The sequence below is a fragment of the Capsicum annuum genome, chromosome 6, assembly GCF_002878395.1.
Source record: "Capsicum annuum cultivar UCD-10X-F1 chromosome 6, UCD10Xv1.1, whole genome shotgun sequence".
In the NCBI taxonomy this organism is placed as follows: Eukaryota; Viridiplantae; Streptophyta; class Magnoliopsida; order Solanales; family Solanaceae; genus Capsicum; species Capsicum annuum.
In genome coordinates this window covers 168,638,712-168,652,999 of record NC_061116.1, presented here as the reverse complement: position 1 = coordinate 168,652,999, position 14,288 = coordinate 168,638,712, and the positions used below count along the sequence as shown (strand labels likewise).

General features: G+C 31.7%; 1 long non-coding RNA gene across 1 annotated transcript; it reads left to right on the top strand.

Moving 5' to 3' along the window:
- The first annotated feature begins 2,640 nt into the window (after nucleotides 1-2,640).
- Nucleotides 2,641-5,208, top strand: LOC107874925. Its single transcript, XR_001675647.2, has 2 exons — nucleotides 2,641-3,515; nucleotides 4,783-5,208. It is a non-coding gene; the product is annotated as an uncharacterized LOC107874925 (long non-coding RNA).
- The last annotated feature ends 9,080 nt before the right edge of the window (nucleotides 5,209-14,288 follow it).

Sequence of the window (14,288 nt, the reverse complement as noted above, 5' to 3'; positions counted from 1 at the left end):
ATTTCATCGCCAAGAGGGCCATCATTCTATTCAACTAAGTCTCCACAATCGCTCGCCATGTAAGACGATAAGGTCTGGCCTTGGAAGAAGCTTTGGAGCATCAATATCCGTTGAACACACGAAGATAACATAATTCGGCGTCGAGGATATCTCAAGCATTTTATATCTGTTGACCACGAAAAAGGTGATGCAGCCCTCCGTCGAGGATATTTCAGCATTTTATGGATTAATATGCATCAACATATCAAGTTAAAAAGCACATGACTCAAAAGGACGTCTTTAAGTCGCTATCTGAAAGCGGATGACATTTGAGATTTCTTAGAAATTAAAAACCTGAGGGTCATCTATATGTCACATTATTTAAAATAGGATAATGTGTGAGACTAACTATGAGTTGATAGTCCATAGGTCATCCGTAAGATACAACAACATCCTAAGAGGTTAGTGTGCAAGGTTACCCAAAGATCAATAGTTTGAAGGTTCTCTATAAGTCGCAACTAAATTCTTACCGAAGAATATGCGAGATAATCAAATTGATAGGTCCAAGGGTTCTCTATAAGCCGCATCATATCCAAGATCGATTATGTACAGGATTACCTAAAGACTATCGGTTTGAGAGATATCTATAAGTCATATTGTGTCTAAGATGATATGTAGGAATACCTGAGAGTTAACGATTCGAGGGATATCTGTAAGACACCTCTTATCCAAGGTTGGATAATGTGCATTATTACCTTAAAAACCAGCAACTCAAAGGATATCTATAAGTTACCTCATATCCAGCATCAAATAATGCACTAGATTATCCAAAGATTGACAATTCAAGGAAAATCTATAAGTCCTATTCGTACGAAAGATGCATAAGACTTACCAGAAGTCATATGCACAGGATCATTGTAAATGACTGAAGAAGTTATCATTCTATGTACAAAAAGTATTATAGGTGAATAGAAGGGTTGCCGTATTGGCATAAGATTAAACGGCCGTATAGACCGTTCTACATAAAGTATCGTAGGTGTCCAAAAGGGTCACCGCACTTTAAAGACACATTAAATTGACAAAAGATTTATTTGAGGGTTGTTGTGCTTATTTTTGCAAGTTATTGCCCTCCAAAAAGGTACATGAAGAGACGATTTTACTTTTTGAATAACAACTAACATGGAGATATGGTAAAAACCATATATCCCTTTCGTGAATTATGTTTATTACTAAAAAGTTTTGTTTGAGATATTGTCTAGAGCATTCGAGAGGATGAAAATCTCAAATCAGAACCACAGGTGTGGACGACTCCAAAAAGGACGTAGCACAACGTGAAAATTTTTCTTAGCAGCGAATTGAGACATAGTCTAAAGAGGGCCGTCAAACTCTTTAGACGTGAGCTAAAGGATGATCACCACCACCATCAAACCATATTCCTATTCAAAGTCATGTGGCGATTTTGGGATATTCTAGTTTCAGTTTTATTTTTGAAATATTTCTAAACTCATATCGGAGGTAACCTTCTTTTTCCTTCAAGTCAGGGTGACAACATACTTAGAGTTTAGAAAATTATGTCCAGGTAAGTTATTTTCAATGGATATGAAGGATCTCACATTCATGGTTAAGTGGTTACAAGCCTCTTTTTCGCTACTCAATCAGTTTGTCACTCATCCCAAGCCAAAGAGCATTTGAAATAAAAAACTATACTCAATCAGTTTGTCACTCATCCCAAGCCAAAGAGCATTTGAAATAAAAAACTATCTTTTCTTTCGATTGAGTCGAACTACAAAAATCCCGATTCCTTGAATCTAAAGGATATGTAGGTTGAGATCTATGTTTTAAAATCGATTACATTCCAACCTTCCCCTAATACGTTTATTCCTTAACTTTTTGGTTTCACCAAAATTTAAAAACCGAGATAGCTCGTGAATTTGTTGAAGATTGTTCTTAAAAATCAAACTTTATGAACTACAAGTAGCCTAAATGCTCATGCAACCTGAGATATATAGGGAACTTGATACTAGGGTTCGTCCATAACTCCACAAAACTTATGTGAAAATCGACCTCTTTCATAAATGAATTTGTGGTCGGACAAAAATTAGGAACGTCAAACTCCCTTTGCCCAAGGTTACTTGTATCCTCCCTACCCAAAGGGAGGGGGAAGTTATTAACACCTAATTTTTGTCTTCCACGACTAAGTTTAGTACCAAGTTTCTCTAATTTTAAATAAAATTACAACATTTATTTTATCCAGATAAAAGCTTTTCAATGTATTTATCTAGGTAATTTTGTCATTTTAAGTGATGATTCTACATTTTCGTATTCATGTATATGAAAACATATAATTTTACTACTTAAAATAATTATTTTATGTAAGATCAGATTTTAATTAAGGCTTAGCTTGAAAATTAATTCAAACGATTAAAATCTTGATTTAATTATAATTTGTTCTCAATAATAATTTATTTGATTTTATTAAATCAAGAATCTCGGAATTAAATGAGGTATAAACTTGTATTAAATTTCAATTTAATTTAGTCAATCTATTAGATTTTATCATAATTGAAATTAAATTGACTACAATTACAATGTAATTGACCAATTAATTTTTAATTTGGTCAAAACATAAATAGAATTGGCCATATCCTAATCTACCCTTTCTCATTTTTAATTTTGGGCTACAAGATCGGCCCAACATTAACCAAATCGGCCCACCTCACTTCTCTCTTTCCCTTAACCCCAATGCAACAACACCAGTAGCCTAAACACCCTACAACATCTGCCCCACCAGCCTAATATGCAACTAACCCGACCCACTCCTTCTTCTCCCTTTTCCTTTTACGTTCCAGCAAAACAGAGAGGCAGCAACAATACACATACAACTTCAGTAACGTCGTGAACAACAACAATCAACAAAAAATCAACCTTCATCCAACCTTAACCCAATTTTCTTTTCCCCCTTTCGATTTGTACACTTGTCACATGACCTCTACACGGGTTTGCTACGAAAAAAGTCCAGAACCTTTTAGAGAGGTGTTAGGTGGCATCCAAGTTGATGCTCAAAAGAATATTTCGCAAAAATCCACCTGGATAGCGGAAATCATACCATGAAGGTACATATTTGCTTAATTTTGATTGGTCGGAAAAAAATCCATTTTTTCAGTATTCTCAATTTTAAATTTCATCAAGAACAATCAAAATTGGTACAAATTATTAGCTGAAAACCTTATCTTGAACTACAATTCAAAAATATCTCCATTGAAAATTCTGAATTTACCCCTGATTCCCCCTTTCCTCACATCGTTTGAAGTCCAAAAACTCAATCCTCCTTCCCTCCTACAAAAAAGCTCATTGTGGATCTGAATTGGCAAGTCTCAAAAAGTTGGTAAAAAGCTTTTTGGGCAAAGAGTTAAATTTTTTAGTAAGTTTTTTTAAGAAAAGCAGTAGGCTAATAGGGGTTCTCGAAAAGATTGTTTTTCGGTGGTGGTCAAGACTCCAAAGAAGGCTCGAAGTCTTATTTTGCTGCTCTGAAAAAGGTAAACACCCCTTTTCTTTTTAGTTTTGTTATCATTTTTTTCTTTATCTCCGTCTTCGTAGTTGCGTAGTTGTAATTTTGTTTGCGGGGATTGTTTGCCGTAGACGGCCTTGAAGGCCATAGGTTTATGTGATGAAGATTATGACTCTTAATGTATTGATGTGTTAGCTTTCTGTTTTGACTTTTTCATCGAAATTCATTGTAGTGATAATCCATAGTTTTCTTTTAAGTCTAATTATTGTCGTGAATTGTTCTTTCTAGACGAGTAATTTATGATTATCTGTACTGTTACCCGCCGTTTCTTTTAGCTCGATATTGTTTGATGTGGTATTCTGATTATTGTGTTTATCATGAACTTTTAGCCTACTGTTTGAGTATTTTTGAATTTTTCTTCTAATTTACTATTTTGGGACTAAAACCTTTTGTCTTATTATTTAATTCACTATTTTAGGCCATAATGTTGCTTTTTGTAGTCTAATCGTTTGTTATATTTATCGCCATTAAGTCATGTTCTTAGTATTTTCTTTGATTAAAATGTGCACTTTTGGAAGTGATTTTCTTTGCCTTATTGTGTGAATTAAATTCAAATAGCATCCGATCTTATTCTTAGGAATTTATTTTCTTGAAGTAAATGTGAAGTTGAAAAATTTCTATTCTCTCTTTACACTTAGAGGTTTAGGGAAATATTAAGTTAATAAAGTTTTTAGCACTCTAAGAGGTTCAAAATAATTCTTGTTCAGAAATTTAAATGATGTTTTGTTTTATGTTATCCATCTTTCCATCCTTCCCCCTTTTTGAGAAATGTCCCAAACTCTCATTTTTTTTAGATGATTTTATTGAATCGTGAAAACGCTGTGATTAGATGTATCTACTCTATAGGGATTCATTTTAATTCTTTTAGAAGCTGAAAGTGGCTTCACTAAGAGTGTTATTGTTCAACAAGTTTTTTTTTTGGGGTGGTTTATTGCTTATGTTTTTCTAGTTTACTTCGATGTATTTTTATTGAGCTTTACACAACTTGAGTTATTTGAATCAATTTATTCCTGTGAATTTCCTAAGTTATTTTCTTTCAAGATTCTCTTTTCTTTCTTCACGAGGTTATGTGTGATGACTTCTGGTTAACAATGTTCGTTAAGCGCACAATTTCTTTTTTTTAATATTTTGATCAATGTATATGAGTATAGTGCATGCAAATATAGTGGAGTTGATATTAGTTAGATTCTAATCCTTTATCTTTTCTTTTTTTATTTACATATGAATTTGTCAAGAGTCTAATTGGACTTTCCTCCCCTCCATGCATTTCTTGTCGGGTCAAGGAGGCCCATCTCGCCCTTATCGAATCAATGGAGATTGATAAATGACGAAAAAAATGGTCGTTTCAGGTTAATGAAAGATGGGTCAAAACCCATTGACAAAGTTGTCAGGATTTGGAGACTTTTCGTCTCGATTTTATTTCTCTTTTATTTTGTATTTATTTGTTCATTCATTCATTTTGGGCCTCAAAGCGAAAGTTGTAATTTAATACAGGTGAAACAGATTTTTGAACCTTCAAGGTACGAAAATTAGTTTAGGACAGGTGAAGATGGGCCAAAATTCCAAATGAGTAGTTTAGTATAGGTGGGTCAAAAGGCCAATTTAATTTAGGACATGTTTCATGGGTTTGGGCCCAAGAGCGTAAATCTTTAATTTCCTCCCTTACCTTTTTTGTTTATTTGCTATCTATTTCCTCAAACTTAAGTTAAATTTCCCGTTAACTCGTCAAAAAATTGATTTTGCATAAACCTCAAAATAATTTTTCCTTAATCGATTTCTTTTCAAAAACCAGCTTTCTTTTTTAAAGTTAATCAAAAAGTTATTTTCAAATAGTTCGAATAATCGCAAGTTAGCGGATAGTCTTGGTGCCTTAACAACCTTCCAAGAGTATTAATAGGAATCACTTAATTGGAATTTCTAGATTTCAAGGATTTTTCTGTTTTGAATCGTTTAAGTAATTTTAGGTTTTTTTGATTTTTTGTAAAATAAATTAAGTGGCGATTCTGTTTTCAAAAATCGAGTTTGAAAACTTTTTTTGAGAGTATTTGAATTCATAAAATTATAAAAGTCATTTCTTTCTCAGCAAAATAGTAAGCAGTAGTGAATACTTTTTCCTCGGCTCTGGCGGAAATGTTTCCTTTTTCACTATAGATTGAACTCGCTGTGAATCTTTTCGATTATTAGTAGCGGCTCGTGAAGTAGCCCTATTTCTTTACCAAAAAAAGATACATGCCCCTTTCCAAGGGTCTCGGGTATCCAGTCAATTAATCCCACAAAGCACGAAAGCTTGTTCAATTCCTATAGCTTCACCCAGACAAGAAAATTTTAATTGGGGGAGTACCTGTCCCGGCGAAAAAACCTTCGTTTGATCTTAACATGCCTTCGGTTGAACATCAGGTATATGAGCTTATGGAAGAGGAAATAAAAGGGAGAAAGGATTAATTAGTCGACCTCCTTGAACCTCTCGTTCAAAAAGAGGCAGAAAGGTATCCCAATATATAAGGGAAATCGAGTAATTAGGTGTTATACGATATGTATATGTATTTTAGAACTCCTTCTAACGACTTATGCATTTTGTTATCATTTTCAATCGGATGATATATTAATCCAACTAGTGGAGGATTATAAATGGATTGATTTTTTTTTTATTTTCATTGGAGATTAAGAATAGATGGACTTTCTATAGGACCCATTTTATTAATAGGATTTATCACTACCTTAATGATTTTGACGGCTTGATCAGCTACTCGAGATTCTCGATTATTTCATTTTCTTATGTTAGCAATGTATAGTGACCAAATTGGATCATTTTCGTCTCAAGATCTTTCACTTTTTTTCATGTATCATGAACTTTGTACTAGGCACATTACATAGACGAATTCTAGAAAGGCATATACGAAGGGATGGAGAAATCCGAAATGAAAAAATCAAATATGAAAGAAAAGACAAAGAAATGATAGAATATCAAATTCTATTTCTTTGGATCTGAGCTGAATCTTGTCTTTTGGAATTGTCTTCTTTTAAATAAGATCTTCTTCCTAGTTTTTCTCTCTTCCTATGATCTTGACCTGCTAAGTGATTTTTGAAATTTTCACTATGACTAAAAAGCTCCCAACAGGCCACGTAGCAACTTATATTATAATAAAGTAAGTAAAAAAGGAGCGAAAGCTACTCGACCAGACGGGAGAGGCGGCCAAAGGAAGCTGGTCTACCTTCTCTCATCCCTTACAACATAGGTTGTTCCAATCCCGGATGAAAATATTTCAAAACGAAATTGAAAATCTTTATTAGACCGTGATAGCCCGCTAAAATTTAATAGGGTTGAAGCATCTTCTTAAAATCACTAAGGAAGTAGGAAATGATCCAGGGTTGCCTGAGGTCCTGAGAGCTAGGATGCTTGTTCTTGAAGATGAAGTAAACATGGTCATGGGCCAATATCTCGATGTTGTTGAAGGTAGGAATGAACACTTTACCCTAATTGGTTGGGAGTTCGTCCATAATATTACTCTCTCCCTCCAATAATACTTGTTCATTATTGACTTGACACACATGTCAAGTAATAATATGTCAAGTCAATAATAATGATAGGAATAATTTTACTATGAATATAATAAATCTAATGCCCTGAGAAATGTATTGAGTAGTAAATAATATTTAATAGTATGAGCAAAATACGTAGAAATGAATAAATTATCTATTGATTTTTCAAAATGGATATATTTTATTGAATATCTATTTTTTAAAGATAATGGACAAGTAAAGATGAAAAGAGGGAGTAGTAAATTTTATCCTTTATAGATAAGATATTTATATATTTTACGACAATTTACTCTATACTTAAATCAAGTGGTTCAGAAATAACCTCTCTATCTCACCTCTGAAGTAGAGTTACGAACTGCTATGGGTGCTTAGTAATCACGATTTGAGTAAAACTCGACCTAAACCAAAAACTCGAATCATAAATTATTTTTTCTTTTTGAATGAATTGTACTTTTGAACAAAATCAAGACAAAGAAAAGAGGTCTCCTCTACTTTTTCTTAATATTCTTGGTTCGGCCACACCAATTTCTTTCCAAATTCCCTTTACATGTAGGAGTTGATATCTTCTTTTTTAAAAATTCTTTTTGAATGATTCATTTCTTTAATTTTTTTTGTATGGTTGATAACCGAACAATCAAACCAAAATCAAACCTAAATCGATATCAACCAAACCGATTTAATTTGGTTTGATTTCAATAATTTAGAAATCGATTATATTGATTTATTTTTTATTTTGATTAATAATCGACCCAAATCGACCAATAAACATACTACTGCAAACTGTATATACTATATTCTTTTCAAATCCCACTTTGTAGGAATATAATACACTGAGTATATTGTTATTTTTAAAATCAAGTGGTTGATATATCATAATTAAAAACATCAACACTTTGATCATTTTGTTCGTCATAAGAGCAACAAGCTTGAAATTGCGTATGTTTTCCGCCCCAGCTTGAGGGAGATGTTAAAATATGAATGATAGTTAAAAATTTGTTACAATTTGCTTTGAATTTTCTATTTTATTCAGATTCAATCATTATCGTGTTTTATTATTTAGAATTTTGTTTTGATATGGAGAAGAACTCTATCACGTCTATCTTTTTCTTAATTATTGGATGAGAAAAAAAGTTTTGGATTTCCATAAAGATCGACTTTCTTATACAGTAACAATAACATATACGATGTAATCTTTAGGATAAGAGATTTTTGTTAACAAGAATGGTTATCTCGCTAGCTTTATATTTTTTTTTATACTTGATTTCCCATGTAGGCCAATTATGGGCCAAAACTAACAAAATATTAGTCCCTCCATTTCGGAATAAGTGAATTGTTGGGGTATTTATTGGTGTTTCAAAATAAGTGAATCATTGAATCTTTTTTTAAATTTGCCCTTATGATTTGACAACCAATTAACTTTTGAAAAGATTACAAGGTCGGCTTTTTTTTTTGGTAAAAATGAAAAGTTGTGTTTAATTTATGTCTTTAATGTTTTTTCTTAATATGTGTGTCAAAATTCAACAATTCATTTATTATGAAATGGAGGGAGTATAGTTTTTCTTAGCTAATAATTTATCGCCGTCATAATTGTGACAACTGTTGGCCAATTGTATCAATAGTACAGTTTTTATTAGCTAATAATTTATCGTCGCCATAATTTATAATTATTAGCTTCTCCATAAAATCATGTATTTTGATCCTAACAAAATCAACCTAACTATTTCCAAACTAGATTTTTAAAAAAAATATTTTTTCTGTACATATACTTTTTTTTTTTTTTTTCAATAATAACTTTGTTAAAGTGGGTTTTCTCTGATTTTTAAGTACTATACTTTCTTTTCCTGAGAATGATCTTCAACCAGATGTTTTTAAACAATACAGGGATTCTGACGAAAGATTCAAGAAATTAAACTTTTTTTTGGTCGAAAACCATCAGATTCTTATTACTCCTTCAAAACCAGTATTTGGAAAATAGGAGAATGAAATGGAGAAGTAGTTAAATATTTTATCTGTCCAACAATATTTGTCCGCTATTGACTTGAGATACATGTAAATAAATAATAAATAATAAGAGTAACTCTACTATATTATCCTTTCAATATGATAAATTTAATGCTTTGAAAAATACATTGAATGATAAATCGTATTTAATAGTAAGGGTGAAATGGATAGAAAAGAATAAATTATTCATTATTTTTCAAAATAAATAAATATTATTAAACATCTATTTTTAATATAATGAATAAATATTGTTCGACAAAGAAAGTAGTACTTAGATGGTGGTGTTTTTTTTTTTTTTTCATTAAAACATGTAGGGGATGGTGGTGTTTAGAGGTTGCGAAGATAGGGTTCACTAATTAATTAGGTCATAGGGGCATTATAAAAGTAGTTCAAATTAATTGAAACAGTATGAATGTTTTTCTTACTTTTCTTCGTTCACTTTCACTTGTCATATTTTGACTTGACATATTTCTTAAAAAATAATTATTGACATGATTATTTTATCATAATATTTATATTAATTAATGATTATTAATTTACTATTATATCTTGAAATTAGTTTAGAAAATAAATAACTATTGATAAAGATAAAAAAAAAAAAGAGATTATCTTTTCTTAATATGTCAAAAGTGATAAATAATAATGAACATCCAATTAGGAAATAAGTTGCAAGTAATTTTAAATGGAGGGAGTACTACAGATATGATACTAATTCCAAAGTATAAAGTCGTGGAGAATTGAATCTTCTGATTAATGGACCACTTTCACTGTTAATATTCGTTGAATGTTCTTACATAAGTGAGACTTCAACTATCAGATATGTTTTTCATGTTTTTCTCATCTCTCAATTACCAGTTTCACGAGGTTTGTGCTGAGTCCAGATCCAAAGTTAAGGTATAATAATAATAATTTAAATTTAAAATATAATTTATATTATATATATTTTTTACTTTATAATAGTGTGATAGAATGGTATATTAAATATGTTTTGTTGATAAATTTTCATAATTATTAAAATATTTAATTACAAAATTGAATAATTTAAATAAAAAATAATTTGTGCGGAAGAAAGTATTACAAAGTATTACAATCTACATCTATATCTATAATCTATATTTATAATATATTAAAAGTGTGAAGACCCTATAATAATATATTAAAAGTGTGAATACCCTTAGAAAAGTGATTTGAACTTTTTGTCCTTCATTAAAATATTCTCGTTTAGACAAAATTGTCTTTTCACTATTTTCTTTAATTGATTATTTAATTTTTTTATTATATTAACTAGACTCCTAAAATATATGAAACTCCTAAAATATATGGAAGGAGAATCAGTTAATATTTTTCTTTGTACTGATTAATTAGAAAAATGGTCCTAAAATAGGATAAAAAGAAACTCCTAAAATATAACTCCATTAAGAAAATACTTCTATAAATATTGAGATGCACGTTAAACTAGAGAAGAAACTGATTTACTTATTAGAAAAATATGATTGATGCCCATCTAACTTGATTTGATTACATGTCTAGATTAATGGATGCTTAATTTTCTAACCCTCAACTTCTTCACTATTTTTGTCAACATAATAAAATTCAACGTGTGTGTGTGTATATATATATATATATTTTCTTTGTTTTCATTCAAGTCACTCTTTAGTGACAATATTTTCGCTTGGACAAGAATTATTGTAAGACCCTGCAAAATTCTAAGCTTAACTCAGTCCGTTAAAACTTGAAAAGAGGTCCCAAACTTGAAAATTTCAGCTAAGTGTTTACATTTAATATTTATTTTAGCCTTCGTAGGTTGGCGACTCTATTTCACGACCCTCATGATCTTAAAGTAATGATTTTTAGGTTGAATCATGATCAGAAATGTCAGTGGGTGTTCCTAGACAAGTTTTAGATTTTTCAGACTTCGTTTGGATCACATTTGAAAGCTCAAACCAGTGGATCGACGTGATCTCGATGCGCTGCGTCATCCATCGCATCGATGAGTATTTTTTTTCAGCTCTCAGTGCGAATTTTAGTGAACCGACGCGGCGCGTTAGCCATCGCGTCGATGCCAACGACGCGATGCGTTGGTCTGGGCGTTGCTAAATCAGCTTTCAGTAATTAAAAAAAACGTCCAGAGGGGTATTTGGGACATTTTCTCCACTTCGACCCATCCTCTAAAACACGAAATTGATCCCCCACAAAGCATGTTACACTCTTTTCTCTCAAGTAGCTCTCAAGAACAAACCCTAGAAGATTTCAAAATTCAATTCAAGGCTCAAGAACTTACCATCAATCTTTCAGAATTTAATTGTTAAGGTATGTCAAGTGTTCATCCAAGGGTCCCTTCCACCCTTAGAGTCCAAGAAACTCTTTTAAACTTTAAGTAAATTGATTTTATGATTTCCATGATTTGGATTTAAGTATATTTCATGATTATAATGTTGATTGGATTTCTATTTCATGATTAAGTGCAAGATTTATGTAAAAACAATTATTATGTATGTAGTATCATGTGAATTCATGTTAAAGCCTTGAAATTGTGATGCTCATGTGTTGATTAGTACTATGTACATATACAATGCCTTCCAAGTGTTTGATAAGTTGTTCATATGAATTAAATAGTGAGATTATATCATGGTAGCATGTATAGTAGTTCATTCATTCAAGTGTTTGATAAAATGCTTCTATAGATGCATTATGAAAAAGTATATATTTCTATGCTATGCAAGGTCATGTGATGCTTTACTTTCCATGCTATCGAGTCCTGAGGGTATTTAATACCCGACAATTTAGTTATTTACCTAGAGCCAGTGTCAGTTACAGAATAATCTCAGTCATGTCACAATCAGTAGTACTCTCAGTCAGTTACATAACTAAGAAAAAGCTCAGTAGACTCAGTATCAGTCCAGTCCAGTTCAGTATTCATTTCAGACCTCAGTAAACTTAGTCAGCTAACAAAATTAGTAGTATTCCGTCAGTTAACAGAACTCAGTGAACTCAGTTTAGTTCAGTTAGACAGTATAATCAGTAACAGTTCAGTCAAGCCTAGTATGAACTAGGAATTAGTTCAATGTCTATTCAATTGGGAGTAGGATTCAGCACCGAGCGAGCCTAGGGATGGGGGATCACTCGTTAGATAGGACTGAGATCCCTAGAAGCAATCCCTAAGTTCCAGAACTTTGTAGCCAGCATAGGTTATGAGATATCACCCATTAGATAGGACTGACATACTCAGGGATCACCCGCTAGTTAGGACTGATCTCAGGGGTCACCTGCTAGACTAGGACTAACCCCACAGCCAGTTGTCTTTACCCGTGGCACAGTACTGACATTCTTCCAGCTGGGATTACAGGTTGGACCCCAATCTATTTAGAAAGGGGCATGTCGGTTAGATGATTACCTCTCATAGTCTCAGTTTCAGAATTCAGTCTCAGTATGGAACTCAGTTCAGTTTTACAGATTCTGGACTGTCATACACAGTCACTTAGCTCAGTACGAAACTCAGTTTAGTTCCATAGAATCAGGACTGTCAGATACAGTCATTCAGTGATTAGTAATTCAATATCAATATACTCAGATATCAGTTAATCAGTATTCAGACTCAGTATTCAGTGTTATCACGATCTCAATTACAGTTACGTATTCATGCATGTACTCTCATCCAGTTAAATTCATGTCATTCAGTAAGTATTGTTCATACATATGAACCCATGCATTTTAGGCTACCTCGCTTAGCATACCTGTATATTTAAAGTACTGACGCATGCCTTTCTTTTGCGCTATGATGTCTCATATCATAGGTTCAGACGCACGGGCTCCCAAGCATCCTTAGCAGTTCAGATTTTCAGCAGACAGAGTTAGTGGTGAGTCCTCATAGTTCGAGGACAGACTTATTATTTCAATATTTCAGTACTCAGTTTATTTTAGTAGTCAGAGTTAGTTGGGGACTTGTCCCATCAACTCTTTGTTCAGACAGTAGAGGCTTTTTAGACTAGAGTATTTTCAGACAGATGTTTCAGTTTTGGTATTGTTATATCGTATTCAGTTTTATTTTAGTATTGAACCTTATGGCATATTTTTAGCCTAATTTCCACATATTTCAGTATTATTATTATTCAGTTACTGCAGCAAGTAGTGGTCCTTCGGGATTACGAGCACCGTGTAGCATCTAGGGTACAGACTTGATGCGTTACAATTATTTTCATCAAAACTGAAACTTTGTGATCACTGTTGTATTATTTTATTGTAGTTTAAAAGCTGTAGATGAATTTATAGGTGGTAGATGAATGTCGGCCGGCTTTGAAAAATTTCTTTGGGTAAAGATTATGTTTAATTGCATTGTTTTTATATCTCTGTTTTGAGGAATTTTTTTGTGTAAAGGTAAAGTTTAGTTGTGTTATTTTGATATCTCTATTATTGTATTATTTTGTTATAGTTTACAGGTAGTAGATGAGTGTCGGACGGCTTTGAATTTTGTTTTGTGTAAAGGTTAGATTTAATTATATTATTTTGATGTCTCTATCATCGTATTGTTTTGTTGCAGTTTACAGGTGGTAGATGAATATCGATCGACTTTGAGATTTTTTTGGATAAAAGTTAGGTTTAATTATTATTTAAACAAATATCCTATTTGGTGTGGCGTTTGAACTCAATAAAGTGAGATACACGCGCGAGGCACGTACACCTAAACTAGTGTATCAAAATGCTACAAGCAATTCGATATTTTATAAAATAATATGATGTGATAATTAGGATTCAAAGAAGATCATAAATAGAAAATATTGATATTTTTATAAATATGTGAGTACGTAATTCTTTAGTTAGAGATAGAAATAAATTATTTTGATATTTATTGAGTTTTAGTTTCTCTCGTGATTTTAGTGGCAAGAGTTTTGCATCATTTTTTTCTCATCTTACAGAATTATTCAAAATAAAATATTTCAATGACTTCAAATTTATATTATAATAATTATAACCTTAATTTCGAGTCATTATATAAATTAACTTAATAATGATTTATATGATTATTAAATGATAATTAAATTAACATTAATAGATTACTCCATTTGATCTATTTTCTTATCATGTTTATTTTTATGTGCCCCTTAAAAGAATACCTTGTTTTCCCCGTTTTAATTATTCTTTTGTCTTTTTTCATATCCATTAAGAAAATAATAAATACAAGATACTATTTATTAAGTTATCC